The 15,993-nt window shown below is 40.6% G+C and overlaps 1 protein-coding gene across 5 annotated transcripts in view; it reads left to right on the forward strand.

The window, feature by feature from the left end:
* Positions 1-15,993, forward strand: part of LOC134355517 (chemokine-like protein TAFA-5) — a 421,627-nt gene that overhangs the window by 112,651 nt on the left and 292,983 nt on the right. The gene's annotated exons all lie outside the window — the stretch shown is intronic.

The following is a 15,993-nucleotide window of genomic DNA, read 5'->3' on the forward strand; positions in this document are numbered from 1 at the left end:
GTGAGGAGGAAAAGATGCTTCAGGGTTGTAGAAAAGTTATGAAAATATGGAGGGACATGGCAGACAAAATATAATGTGGAAAATTAAAGCCATCCACTTTGGTGGGAAAACAAATAAGAGAGGCAGAGCATTTTTTAAAATGGTGCAAGACTGAAAGGTGACACAATTCAGAGTGACCTAGATGACATTGCCCATAAATAATAAATGTTAACATACTGAACATACAACGTAAAGCAGCACAGCATGGAAGGAGGCTCATTGATCCACTATGTCTGTGCACCCATGATGCCAATTTAAACCGCATTTCTGCCTGCACATGATCCATATCTCTTCATTCCCTCTCTGTTCATGTGTCTGTCTAAATGCCTCTTAAGTATTGCTGTTCTATCTATTTCCACCACTTCCCATGGCAATGCATTTCAGGCCCTTATTACTCTATGTTAATAAAAACCTTGCCATGCAAATTTAATTTAACCTTACCTCCTCTCGCATGAAAGTTATGCCCTGTAATATTTGACATCTCCACCCAGGAAATATCTACCCTGGATTTGTCATATGAGAAGTGATTAGGCAGAAAGGGCCCATTTACTCATGACCTCATTGAAATGTATAAAATTGATACATTTCTTGATTAAGTGATGATGTTTCCTGGTCAGATTGGAGCCTATAACTATTGGCCATGGATTTGATCCAAGGGCTCAGCTCTTCAAAAGAGAAATTTCCTTCCCTGGAGGATAACGAATCTTTGGAATGCTCTTCTGAAGAGAGCCTTGGGAGCTCAATTCCTGAATATATGCACAACAGAGACTGCTGAGAGCCATGGGATGTGGGGTTAATATGGGAATGTGATGCCGATAAACTGTGACTTTATTGAATCAGCACAGACAGTAAGGACAGAATGGACTCGTCTACATCTATTGTTACATTATGTGGAGTCAAACATAGTTTTCAAGTATGGTTTTCCTAGTGCATTTAAAATAATTTGGAAACATGCGATTATGTTTATCGTTATTTATAGGAGTGTCATAAAGAAAGCTACATTAAAAATCAATTGTTCCTTGATAATCTGATTTGGTCCTGCTCAATAGCTAAATAAGCCACTGGGGAGCAACCTGTCCTTGGAAGATCTAATTCCTATGCTATTGAACTGGACATCCAGTTAGATCACTGATTAAATCATAGAATGCAAGATACCAATTTGGACTGTGTTATCAGACAGGACCTAGGGCAAAGGGGAAAAAAACCAAAGGGCAGTTGAATAAGAAAAGTAATTTTACAGTCACGGGATACTGAAAAAAAAGAGGACATTTGTTGTATTGCATTTGGAATATTATTGTCTCATTGCCAACTACTTTCATTATACATTCAATTTAACTCGGAGTAAATAATGCCACTAATTGGATCAGATGGAACTATTTTCTAACATGTCCCCTGTCCTTTAGTTAGTGCTTACTGTTGTTGCTTTCCTCTCTGAAGTTGCTGCACAAAACACTCATCTGTTATTGCCTCAGGATATTGTAACAGAATTTGAAATAGTTGTCTTACTCCCTAGGTCAGTGCTATATATAAAACTATTTTTAACTATTACCAACTTCCAATCAAATTACTAGGAACCCTATCCAGAAAAATATTGAAAAGACAGCACTTCCAACTGTGATAAAAGTGTTTTACTGCAAAGGAATGCATGTGTGAAGTGCAATCTTGCTATGATTTCTATCTTTTAGTTTTATATTGAACAATATGACTTTTGAGGAGGATTCAGCTAATGTTCGAAGTGGTGAAATGCGATTTAAATTACTTTTATAATGTTTCTTTAGTCCTTCATAGCTACTGTCTATTGATTATTTCTGGCACTCATCTTCTTCAACGTTGGTTGAGGGTCTGTGTGGTATATTTTGCATTCTGCATGGGTGAGCAGGAGAGAGGCATTGGACAGATATCAATCGGCTGGATTGCTGCCAAGGCTCTTGACCTTTTAGGTGTGTTTAAAGGAACTGTTTCACATATTCCAGAAGAGCTCCTCTGAACTAACGAAATATATCTCCAATCAGTGGATGTGTAACTTTATAATTTTTTGGACAGTCCAGTGTAAAATAAGTGCATCAGGATGCAACAATGATGAAGCCAGAGGACAACAGATGGCTTAGGGAGAAGTCATTGCAATGGGTTTCTACATTAAGTTCCCGAGAGCTTGATTCAGCGAAGAGTTGGAAGCAGTATAATTATAAAAATGATATTGGATATTTCTCCATCTCTGTGTAATTTTGTTATGATGCTATGTTTGCTTCATTGAACACAGGTAAATATCATACCTATGGCAATATTGCTGATCTAAGTGCACCTGCCTAAGGAAATTTCCTTTCAGATGGGAACCAATAATGATGATGTATTATTTCTCAAATGTTAATTAGCTGATAAAGTTTGAACTTTAAAAAAATGCGTTGATTTAAAAAATCCAGTAAATGAAAAGCAAAAACAAGGCAGAAGCTGAAAATCTGAAAATTCTGAAAACACGCAGCAGGTCAGTCAGCACTCGTGCAGAGAATCAAAGAGCCAACATTTAAGGAAACCAGTTCATATTGATTTGAAGTTTTGGTTGTGTGTTTCCAATATCTATCACTGAAACCTCTATCTCTATGACATGTCCTGTAGTCACACACTCTGTGAGATGCTTTCATTCCTCCAATTCAGCTCTCTTGATCCTTCCTGAATATAATTATTCCTTCATTGGAGATGGTGGATACAGCTGGCATCATGGTAATCTCTGGAATATCTGTCTAATTCTCTCTATTACTCTCTCATTCATCAAAACCTACTTGACCAAGTAAATAGTCATGTCTAAAACCTCCTTGTGTGGTTCAATGGCAAATTTTGTTTTCTGATGCTTCTGTGATACACTTTGGGATATTTTCTAATATATTCTATTCCGCCAAGCTGTTTCTTCAACATAATTGATTTGCAAAAGGCTAAGTGGTAGGCATGATGATTTTTATTGCTATTAAGTTGATGCTGGGAACTTGATGGTACTTTGGGTTGTGTTTTGCCTTCACTCTAATCATACAATCAATTATGTCATCTGAACACAGTGTTCCTTTTGGTACACTGTATAGGAAATTGAATTATGGTGTTTTGGGTCTAGCTGTTGACTGGCAGTCAGTGGTCACTCTAGAACAACAATGTATCATTAAAGCTACTCTGAAAAATCACATCATAAGATGTATTTACCTTCAGATATTAAACATAACTGCATCAGCCATTCCCTCTGAAGCTGACTGGAAATCTATTCATGTGGAGAAGGCATTCTGAAGTCCCAAATTAAGCCACCATCTTTTCCCATATTGCTTGCAGAAGTAATTCAAGATGAGCAGTATGTGCAGATGTGCAGGCCCAAGGATTGCTCTGAAGTTAGCAAACAGGTCAAGGACCCATTCTATGGCAGCCTCTTAAGCATTGTGGCTGAGCAACAATTTCACATTTGGCACCTACCGTGGTCCACAAAGAACAGATCAAATGATGGACAGAGAGTTAATTGTAAGTATGTAACTGAGCTGGTTTCAGGACATCAAAGAGGTTTGAAAAAGTGAAATGCTCTGTGGACTATTGTGCATATGACCAGATAGTATTCTCTTCTTGTAGTGTTTCGAAGGTTTCAAGGGTACATTTAATGTCAGTGAAATGTATACAATATACATCCTGAAATTCTTTTTCTTCGCAATCATCCCCAAAAACAGAGGAGTGCCCCAAAGAATAAATGAGAGTAGAACCCCAAAGCCCCCTCCCATGCATAAGCAGCAACAAAGCACAGAACACCCTCCCCCACCAGCAAAAAAAAGCATCAGCGCACCCCAACGAGCATTCAATCATACAGCAAAGCATCAATAAAGACACAGACTTGCAGTACCCCAAAGACTACTTGTTCCACCGGTAATTCAACATACCACATGCTCTCTCTCCCTAATAAAGGAAAAAGAGATGTCCCCATTTCACAGCAAGAGGGGAGACATAACAGACAACTGATTGATTTACGATGTTAAAAGTCTGTTGCATCGCCTTTTCCGAGCTCTGCGCCCAAAGATCTCAGGTCTCTGGGCACATGGCCAGCAGCTAGCTTGCTGCTTTCGATCTTCCGTGTACTCCCTTGACACACCAGATTCCTGCGGAGGCTGCCCTCCTCCAGAACCACAAAATCCCGAAACTCCAAAGGTGCGGTAGTCTTCTGGTATTTAATATTTCAGTAATATTGTAAATATATTGTTTAATTAAGCATTCTTTGTTGTTAACATACTTCATTGTAGGTTATATGTAAGAAGTAAGTGAATAGCATACATCATTATTTCACCATGTCATAAACGCATGCCTCACTAAAAAAAAGGAAAGTTAAACTAGCTAAACAAGTTCCAGCTCTTGCGCTTTTCTCTGTTAGTTTCTGGAGTTACAAAACATAACAATGGTGATGAGGTGATGTGAGAGTTTTCACACAAACCCATGATGACTACCTAGTATTCAAGCACAGCAGATTTTTCTTTGAAAGGGGGAGAGAAACACAACTTAAAAAAAAGCACAATGCAGTTTCTTTTTGGAAGGACTGAGAGAAATTAGAGTTTTTAAAAAAAGGCAGAAAATGGTTGAAATTAAGAAGCAATGAGTATGGCCATAAGTTCATGAACAGTGATTACCAGGTGACGATAATACTAACTAATAAATACGAGGGGTGATTAATAAGTTCGTGGCCTATGGTAGAAGGAGTCAATTTTAGAAAACCTAGCATATTTATTTTTCAACATGGTCCCCTCCTACATTTACACATTTAGTCCAGCAGTCGTGGGGCATACAGATCCCTTCTTTGCAGAAGTCGGCGTCTTGGACCTCCAGAAAGTGGTCCACAGCAGGGATGATTGACAGGTTCGTGGCCTAAGGTAGAAGGAGATGAGTTATTAACTTCAAACTTTCTGCATAATCACTCAAAGAGTTGAACTGCACGTGCATGTAAGGAGAGCTGTATAACTCATCTCCTTTTACCTAAGGCCACAAACTTATCAATCACCCCTGCTGTGGACCACTTTCTGGAGGTCCAAGATGCCGACTTCTACAAAGAAGGGATCCGTGTGCTCCATGGCCGCTGGACTAAGTGTGCAAATGTAGGAGGGGACTATGTTGAAAAATAAATGTGCTAGGTTTTCTAAAATTGACTCGGTCTACCTTAGGCCATGAACTTATCAATCACCCCTTGTAAATAAGCAGAAATTGCTGACTATAGTGGAAAGATAGACACATTTAATTGCACAAAAGATAATTGGATGATGTATACTGAACAAATTGAACAGTATTTTGAAGCAAATAATATAGCCAATAAAAGTCAAGTTCCAATGCTGCTGAGTGTAAAGGGTGAAAAAGCATACAGTTTGCTTAGAGCTTTTACTAGAAGTTTAGCTAGTCAAGTTGAGCTTTGCTGATATTGAGAACATAATGCAGGAACTGAAACCATTGACGCTTGCAGAACACTTTAGGTTTAATAAGCAGAATCAACAGAAAGTGGAGTACATTTTAGCTTTTGTGGTCGAATTGAAGAGATTGTACGAGTATTGTCAATTCAGTGATGGGCTTATTGATACACAGAGATCACTTAGCTTGTGGAATCTTGCAAGAAAACATTTAAAAAAAACAGCTCTGAAGTGAAACATATCTCACAATTAAAAGAGCAGTTGAAAATGCTGTATCAATGGAAACAGCTTCTAGAGATGCAATTAAATTGCAGTCAGGAATGAAAGTGAGCAGATGTAAAATTGCAACGGTTGAACAGAAACATGCCTGGCCAAACAAATTGTGTTACAGTTGTGGCAGGGACTCGCATACATTAGACCAATGCAAGTTTAAAGGTTAAACTTGCAGAAAATGCTACAAAAGGATATGTTGGGAAGGCAAAAATCAATCGACTGCAAAGGGAAGAGAAAAGATAAAACATCAAGCTGAAATTTAAAAAAAATGCATTAATCTGCATGTTGATGATGAAAAATCAGATGCTGGTGAGAGGTCACCGGACTTGGTAGCCTTGAGATCTACAATTTGAAAACTAACAAGAAACGAGCAATATGTCGTACACCAGAACTAAATCGCAAATTAATAAAAATGGAATTGGATACTGGCTCAGCATTTTCAGTCATTCCACAAAATGAGGATGAACTGAATTTTAAAAGATACTGAACTGAAGGCAGCAGATAGCCAACTAAGAACTTATACAGGAGAAAAGAAAACTCCAGTGGGAATCGCATTCATAACAGTGAAATACAACAACCAACAAGCCACATTGAGCTTGTATATGGTTAAAACCTGGAATGTCAGCATTGTGGGGCCATGATTGGCTGAGATAGTTGCATGTTGATTGGAGATCCATCCAACATTTGGATGCCACATCCTCTGCAATATTCAACTGAAAGTGAATTAAGAAAACACTGCTTAATGCCACAGCAGTGTTCAAGGATGGCAATGGAAAACTCAAACATTGAAGGTAAAATATTGTTAAATGGAAGTGCCACAGCCAAATTTTACAAAACCCATCCAGTTCTTTATACAATCTATGATAAAGTTGCTAGTGTGTTAGTTTACGTGGAGGTTGAAAGAATTTTTTCCAAGGTTGAGTGGAGCCAGTGGGCAACCCAAGTGGTCCCAATAGCCAAGAAAAATGGGTCTGTCACGATCTGTGGTGATTTTAAAGTCAATGTCAACCCAGTACTGAAAGTAGATCAATACCATCTGCCCAGGATAGAGAATATCTTTACAAACCGTTTCTGAAGGGAAACATTTCAGCAAAATGGACTTAGCTGAGGCCTATTTACAAACAAAGTGTTTTTCACCATAAACAGTCTCAAAGGGCCTGTTTTTGGAGCAGTTTCTGCACCTGCACTCTGACAGAAAGCAATAGACCAGGGGCTGCAAGGCTGCCCAGGTACTCAGTGTTACCTGGATGATATTTTAATGGTGAGGATAACAAAGACCATCTTCACAAACACAAGACTGTATTAATAGAAGATTAGAAGATTATGGGATCAGGGCATGATACAACAATAGTGAATTTTCAAAAGAAGCATCACTGACTGTGGTCACACCAATGATGTACAAGTTTTATTCAAGTGTACTGGAGAAAATCCAAGCAAGGGTGAATGCCCCAAGGCCAAACGACATGTCACAGTTGTGGCCCTTTTGTATGATTTGTCAATTACTATAATAGGTTCCTGCCAAACCTGGCTACTGGGCTCCATTGCTTGAACACATTACTATAGATTAAGAAGAAATGTCAATGGACAAAGCAGTTTGAGGTGGCTTTCCAACAGGCAAAGGAAATAGTGACATCAAACACTATACTCATACTTTATGATCCATATCGTCCAGTGAAGCTTGCCTCTGATTCCTCGCCTTATGTTATAGGTACAGTCATGTTACATGTTGCAAGTGATGGAAGTGAATGTCCCAAGGCATTTGCATCACGTTCCCTTACCTCTGGAAAGAAAATTTTGCACAGACTGACAGAGAGGCCTTGAGTCTGGATTGTGGTGTAAAATGTTTCAACCAGTACCTGTCTGGGAGAGAGTTTACCCCAGTGTCCATTTTCAATCCACGGTAGAGTGGCCCACTAATTGCAGCATCACGAATGCAGAGATGAAAAAATACAATTACAAGATTGAATTCAAGAGGACAGTAACCATGAGAATGTTGATGGATTGTCCCATTTATCCTTCAAAAAGAATATACCTGAAAAAATTTACAAAAGTTGGCACTCTTCTTGATGTAGTCTCCCTAATGCAAATCAATAGTCTCCCTATTACGGCAGAAATGATCCAAAGGGAAATCAGAAAAGACACCACACTGTCTCAGGTCTACAAGCCAACCCTAAATAGCTGGAATGGTAGGAGAAATTCCTGTTCTCCCGTTTTTACCAGTGCCAGGTTGAACTTTCCCCTGATGGGGGTTGCCCTACTTGAAAGCATGAGCTCAGAGCTTTGTCTGGTAGCCTGGGATGGATCACAAGATTGAGTAGCTTGCTATGCACTTCTTGGGATGCCCACACATCCAGAAGATGCCAAGATCAACACCTCTCTATCCCTGAAAATGGCTTATATTGCCCTGGCAGAAGGTTCATGTGGATTTTTTCAAATGATAATGGGCACAAATTCTTTGTAGTACTAGCCAGAAAGTGGCCAGAAGGGTCTCCAATAGCCTCCACCACAGCCTGGCACACTGTTGGTGTGTTGAGAAGCCTCTTCTCAATGACTGGTGTTCCAGAAGACTAAGTCTGTAACAATAGACCACAGTTTGTTGTGAAACAGTTTCAGCCATTCTTGAAAGTGATTAGTATAAGATACATTACATCTGCACTGTACTACCCAGCTATAAATGGCTTGGTGGAAAGGTTTGTTCAAAGTCCAAAGGACGCACTGTGAGCAAGGTGAGCAGAACACACTACTCGGACACTGAATCAGAAGCTCATCAATTTCCTCATGCATATTGCAGTGCAGCACACTCCAAAACCAACAAATCACCAGCAATCCTGTTCCCCTGTTGTCCCTTGTGCTCACACTTGGATCTCTTCAAACCCAATCTCAGAAGGAGTATGCAGGACAAAGATCTGAGACAAATTGAGGACTCCTTGAACAATGAGGTTTGATGTTTACAGCGGGACATTGATAAGATGCAAAACTGGGCTGAGAAGTGGCAGATGGAGTTTAACCCAGATAAGTGTGAAGTGGTTGATTTTGGTAGGCCAAATATAATGGCAGAATATAGTATTAATGGTGAGACTCATGGCAGTGTGGAGAATCAGAGGGATCTTGAGGTCTGAGTCCATAGGACGCTCAAAGCAGCTGTGCAGGTTGACTCTGTGGTTAAGATGGCCTTCATCAATCGTGGAATTGAGTTTAGGAGCCGAGAGGTAATGTTGCAGCTATATAGGACTCTGGTCAGATCCCACTTAGAGTACTGTGCTCAGTTCTGGTCAGCTCACTTCAGGAAGGACGTGAAAACCATAGAAAGGATGCAGAGAAGATTTACAAGGATGTTGCCTGGATTGGGGACCATGCCTTATGAGGATAGGTTGAGTGAACTCGGCCTTTTCTCCTTGGAGCAACGGAGAATGAGAGGTGATCTGATAGAGGTGTATAAGATGATGAGAGGTATTGATTGTGTGGATAGTCAGAGGCTTTTTCCCAGGGCTGAAATGGTTGTCACAAGAGGACACAGATTTAAGGTGCTGGGGAGTAGGTACAGAGGAGATGTCAGGGGTAAGTTTTTAAGGCAGAGAGTGGTGAGTGCGAGGAATGGGTTGCCAGCAATGGTGGTGGAGGCAGATACAATAGGGTCTTTTAAAAGACTGATGGATAGGTACATGGAGCTCAGAAAAATAGAGGGCTATGGGTAAGCCAAGTAATTTCTAAAGTAGGGACATGTTCCGCACAACTTTGTGGTCCGAAGGGCCTGTATTGTGGTGTAGGTTTTCTATGTTTCTATGCCCTGAAGGTTAACCTCTAGGTTGAGCCAGTGGTGCAGAAGGCGAATAGAGTACAGGAGCAGGGATGTGATATTGAGGCTCTATAAGGCACTTACGAGGTCACACTTGGAGTATTGTGTGCAGTTTTGGGGCTCCTTATTTTAGAAAGGATATACTGACATTGGAGAGGGTTCAGAGAAGATTCACGAGAATGTTTCTGGAAATGAAAGGGTTACCGTATGAGGAACATCTGGCAGCTCTAGGGCTGTATTCCCTGGAGTTCAGGAGAATGAGGGGGGATCTCATAGAAACATTCCAAACGTTAAAAGGCCTGAACAGATTAGATATGGCAAAGTTATTTCGCATGGTAGGGGAATCAAGTCAAGAGAGCACGACTTCAGGATTGAAGGACGTCCATTTAGAACAGAATTGCGGAGAAATTACTTTAGTCAGAGGGTGGTAAATCTGTGGAATTGGTTATCATGAGTGGCTGTAGAGGCCAAGTCATTGGGTGTATTTAAGGTAGAGATAGATAGATTCTTGATAGATTCTTGATTAGCCAGGGCATCAAAAGGTATGGGGAGAAGGCAGGAGAGTGGGGATGACTGGAAGAATTGGATCAGCCCATAATTGAATGGTGGAGCAGACTGGATAAGCTGAATAGCCTGCTTCTGCTCCTATATTTTATGGTCTTATGACTGTAGTTACAGTCTACAGTATTACTATATAATACTGTATTTGTATTATACAGTATACTGTGTGTGACACAACAGACAATGTGAGCAAAACACAAAATACTCTGCAGATGCTGGGGTCAAAGCAACAGTCACAACATGCTGGAGGAACTCAGCAGGTCGTGCAGCATCCGTGGAAACGATCAGTCAAAGTTTCAGGCCGGAACCCTTCATCAGGACTGTAGAGGGAAGGGGCAGAGGCCCTATAAAGAAGGAGAGGGGAGGGTGGGAAGGAGAAGGCTGGTAGGTTCCATGTGAAAAACCAATAAGGGGAAAGATAAAGGGGTGGGGGAGGGGAAGCAGGGAGGTGATAGGCAGGAAAGGGGAAAACACAACGGGTAGTAGAAGGAGGCGGAACCATGAGGGAGGTGATAGGCAGCTGGGGGAGGGGCAGTGTGAAATAGGGATAGGGGAATGGAGGGGGAGGGAATTACCAGAAGTTGCAGAATTCTATGTTCATACCAAGGGGCTGGAGACTACCTAGACGGTATATGAGGTGTTTCTCCTCCACCCTGAGTTTAGCCTCATCATGGCAGTAGAGGAGGCAATGTACGGACATATCCAAATGCGAATGGGAAGCAGAGTTCAAGTGGGTGGCAACCGAGAGATCCTGTCTGTTGTGGCAGACAGAGCGGAGGTGCTTGATGAAGCGGTCCCCCAATCTGCATTGGGTTTCACCGATGTAGAGGAGGCCACACCAGGAGCACCAGATGCAATAGATGACCCCAACAGACTCACAAGTGAAGTGTTGCCTCACCTGGAAGGACTGTTTTGGTCCCTGAATGGTGGCAAGAGAGGAGGTGTAGGGACAGGTGTAGCACTTATGCTTACAGGGATAAGCACCGGGTGGGAGATCCATGTGGAGGGATCGATCCCTGCAGAAAGCGGAGAGGGGTGGAGAGGGAAATATGTGCTTAGTGGTGGGGTCCTGTTGAAGGTGACGGAAGTTGCGGAGGTTAATGTGCTGGAATGCGAGCAGATCCTCAGGTGAAGTTTTACCTCACCTGGAATGACTGTTTGGGGCCCTGAATGAAGGTGAGAGAGGCAGTGAATGGGCAGGTGTAGTACTTTGGCCTCTTGTAGAGATAAGTGCGAGGAGGGAGATTAGTGGGGAGATAAATGGTCAAGGGAATCACAGAAGGAGCAACCCTTACAGAAAGCAGAGCGAAAGGGAAAGGTAATTATGTATTTGGTGGTAGGATCCCTTTGGAGATGGTGAAAGTTGTGGAGAATGATGTTTTGGATGCGGATGCTCTTGGGGTTGTCGGTAAGGACAAGGGGATCTCTATCACTGTAAAGGCAGTGGGAAGATGGAGTGAGTGCAGATGTTCGAGAAATGAAGGAGATGCATCATTGGTGGAGAAAGAGAAATCCTGTTCTTTGAAAGAGGAAATTTATAATGCGATGGATGTGTATATAGTCATTGTATTATATAGAATACTGTGTGTGTTTATGTGTGTCTATGACTAATAAGCAATATATTACACATTTGAGTTGAGATGCATTCTATATTAAGTTGGCATTTATAGCTAAGCTGGAAGGAGTGCAGTTTTTAATATTTCAGTAATGCTTGAGCAATATTGTAAATATATGGATTGATTGAGCAGTCTTTGTTTATATAATTCATTATGGGTTATATGTAGCAAAAACGTGAATGCCATAAACAAGAGAAAATCTGCAGATGCTGGAAATCCGAGCAACACACACAAAGCGCTGAAGGAACTCAGCAGGCCAGGCATCACCTATGGAAAAAAGTACAGTCGGCGTTACGGGCTGAAACCCTTCGGCAGGTCTGGTGAATGCCATATACCATTACACCACCACGTCATATGTGAGTGCCTGATTAGAAAAAGGAAGGAAAAACTAAGTAGACACGTTTCTGTCTCCTGTGTTTTTTTTTCCCTCAATTAGTTTCTTGTGTTTCACAACATAATGCTCCTGTTTCTTCCTTTTGAATTATTTTACATTTGGTTCTTTATATCTTGGTAACTAAGTGCATTGCAGAGAAAACGTTTCAGCCAATGTTCACATTTTTGTCCCTTCACTTTCAATGAAAACATTTTTCACAATGCATTGCTTCAATTATCTACAATATAATTCCAAAACAAGATTTGTCCTCAAGGACACAAGTTGCTGGTATTTCTTTAAAGAGTGACAACATAATATTAAGCTACATTGTAATGAATTATTTTTATCCTCTTTTTGTCACAAATAATATGGGCATTGTAATTGGTCCTTGACTTTACCATACCCAGGAGGCAATCAGAGATCGATTGATTTATTTAAATAGAACACATTCTAATTTCTTTGTAATTGAGATCACAAGAATAGGTTATGGTTTGCAATCTCCATTCCCCAGACTGTAAACTTGCAGCATTGCCAATGAGGACTGGCTCATGGACCTGCGGTTTACTTCTCCTGAAGTTAATGATCAGCTCCTTGGTCTTGCTGACATTGAGTGAGAAGTTGCTGTTGTGGCACCACTCAGCCAGACTTTCAATCTCCTTTCTATATGTTGATTCTTTATCACCTTTGATTCAGTTAATGACATCAATGCTGTCAGCAATCTTAAATATGGTATTGGAACAGTACTTAGCCACACAGTCTTAAGTATAAAGCAAGTAGAGCAGGGGCTAAACACAGCCTTGTGGTACACCTGTGCTGATGGAGATTTTGGAGTAGATGTTCTACCAGTCTAAACTGTCTGGTGTCTGCAAGTGAGGAAATTGAAGATCCAGTTGGGCAAGGAGATTCTATAGCCAAGGTCTTGAAGCTTATTGATTAGTTTTGAGGGAATGATAGTATTGAATGCCGAGCTGTAATCCATGAAGAGAATCCTAAGGTAAACATCTTTGCTGTCCAGATGTTCTAAGATTGAGTGAAGATCTAATATAATGGCACCTGCTCTGGACCTGTTGTAATGGTAGGCATATTGTTGTGGATCCAAGTCGCTTCTCAATCAGGAGTTGATATATTTCATCACCAAACTCTCAAAGGACTTCATCACAGAGAATGTTAGTGTTACTGGACAATAGTCAAAAGGTAGGTTACCACATTCTTCTGAGACACAGGTATAATTGAAGCCTACTTGAAGCATGATATCGTATCAATGAAAGACCAAACCAACTGGGCATAGAACTAGGGTGCAAAAGACAACAAATTGTTCAAATAAAAAAAAAGAAATAATAATAATACATAAAAATAAATAAACAATAAATGGCAATAACCTGAGATGAAGAGTCCTTAAAAGTGAGTCTATAGGTTGTCACTTTGTTGTCAGATGTGAATGCTACTGCTCTGTCCGTCAGCAGATTCTGGATCACATCGTTCATTCAGGGCTTCTGGTTGGGAAAGACTCTGAATAACCTTGTGGGGACAAACTCTTCAAAGACTACTATTATATAGTAGTGATAACTGATAACTGTGGTGCATTCATTCAGATCCCCTGAGTCATTAAACACAGCCCAGTTCACCGATATGAAGCAGTCCCATAATCACTCCTTTACCTCCTGTGACCATCTTTTTGCTCTCCTTATCTCTGGAGTCTTGTTCCTTAGTCTCTGCCTGAATGCAGATAAGAGGAGGACAGCCAAGTGATCAGATTTCCCAAAATGTGGTCCAGGCATGAAACACTAGGCATTCCTAATCATAGTATTGCATGGTCAAGTGTGATGAGACCCCTGGCACTGCAGGTTATACAGTACTGTGCAAAAGTCTGAGGCACCTTGGCTATATATATGTGCCTAAGACTTTTGCACAGTACTGTATGTTAATGATAATTGAGTAGAGATTTCTTCAAGCCTATTTGAAGTCCATGACAATGATTTGAAAAGTGCCAGGTTAGTCTGTTTCTTGTTTACTGATGGCAACACTTAATCTCTTGAGTGCCTGTTTAATGTCAATCTTTGGCAGTAAGTAAACTATAGTCAGGATTACGGAGAACTCTCTTGGTAAGTAGAAAAGTTGGCACTTAATTGATAGATGTTCCAGGTCAGGGGAACAAGAAAGCAACAAGACCACCGTGTCTGAACACCATAAAGAGTTTATCATAAAACATAGACCCCATCTTTTATCTTCTCCAAATCAGCAGTCCTTTCCATCCAGTTCATAGAGAAGCCCCCATGTCTTCCTGACATATTTGGCATATCCAGGATGAGCCATGTCTCCATGAAACATAGAGCACAACAATTCCTCAATTCCCTACATCCAGAAATCTTGCCTTTAGGTCCACAATCTTGTTCTTCAGTGGCTGTACATTTGCTAGCAAGATGCTGGGTGGAGTTTTGTTGTCCAGTGTTTCAGTCTGGCATGGAGTTCTCCCCTCCTCCTGCTCTTTTGACTGTGGTGATGTACCTTCTTAAAGGTGCCTTACCTGCACGCTTGAGAGTTAAATCTGCCGAGTCCTTCAGAAGATTGTGAAATCGCTAATTCATTAAGGTGGTTTGAAAGTGCGTTACTTAAGGGGAAATTACAGGCTTCAGTAAGAGTAGTTCAGAAGAAGTATATTTAGAAGTTTTGTAAGCTGCCCGCAATGTGTCCCTGTGGTTTGCCTGCACCATCTTGACATTAAAACGGGGATGAAGAAGTGGTGAAGAAGGCATGTGGCAACTTTCCTTCATTGGTCAGGGAATAGAGTATATGGATTGGAATATTATGTTGCAGCTTTACAAAATAATTGTTAGATTTCATTTGGAATGCTGAGCGCACTTCTGGTTGCCAGACTGTAAGAAGGATGTGATTGTGTTGTAGACAATGCAGAGGACATTGACCAGAATGTTATCTCAATTGTAGGAAATTAGTTATGGGGAGAAACTGGATGAACTATGTTTGTTTTAACTGAAGCAATGGTGGTAGAAGGGTGATTCAATGATTGTATATAAAATTATGTGAGGAATAGATAGTCAGAATGTACTTTATTTCCATGATAAGAGTATTAGAAGCACAAGGGCATAGATTTAAGGTGAAAGGTCATAGTTGTAAAGGGATTTGAGGGATAAGTTTATCATATATAGAGATGCTTGATATCTGGAACATATTGCCCAAGCATGTGGTGGAATTATTGATGCATTTTGCTGTAGTTTGATACACTTAAACAGGCTAGGCAAAGAAGGTCATGGTCCTAAGGTGGACAAATGGGATCAGTGTGCATTGCTTAGAAGGTAGGCATGGATATGATGAGCCGAAGGGCTGATTTCTGTATGGTATAACTGTGTGATTTTATGACACTATGCTGCAAAGTGCCATGCAAAGGATTAGACTTGATTCAGGAATAAAATCCCACTTGGCTGAGGTTACAATTAGAGTTATTTAACACATTCAGGCAGCCTATTGGTAATTCCAACCTAGTTCTTAAGCTCTTGGTGGTTCATTGAGGACAGAAATGTCTGAACTAGAAGGATTACTTAAAAACAGAAAAGACTGACTTTACTGGTGAAAATTGATTGCTGACTTAATGAGATCATGATTATCTTCTTGTAGACCCTCTAACCTCCAATATCAGGAAAGCTTGTTGGTGGGACTCTATCATCAATCAAGGACACTGAATTGATCATAGAAGGGCAGTAAAACCTTGTCAAGTATCTGCTGAAGTTTCAACCTGCCTTATCGAGACTATGATCTGAACCAAACATAATTACTTTAAATAGTTGGAAGCTGTCACCAATGGTAGCAGAAACATGTTCCTGCAATTGATTTTGCTGCTGATTTGTGGCCTGTCACATTAATTTGATGTGGGATTGTAAGTAACAGATCTGTTGATGAAGGGAGGATGTTCTGTCTAGT

The sequence above is a fragment of the Mobula hypostoma genome, chromosome 13, assembly GCF_963921235.1.
Source record: "Mobula hypostoma chromosome 13, sMobHyp1.1, whole genome shotgun sequence".
NCBI lineage: Eukaryota > Metazoa > Chordata > Chondrichthyes > Myliobatiformes > Myliobatidae > Mobula > Mobula hypostoma.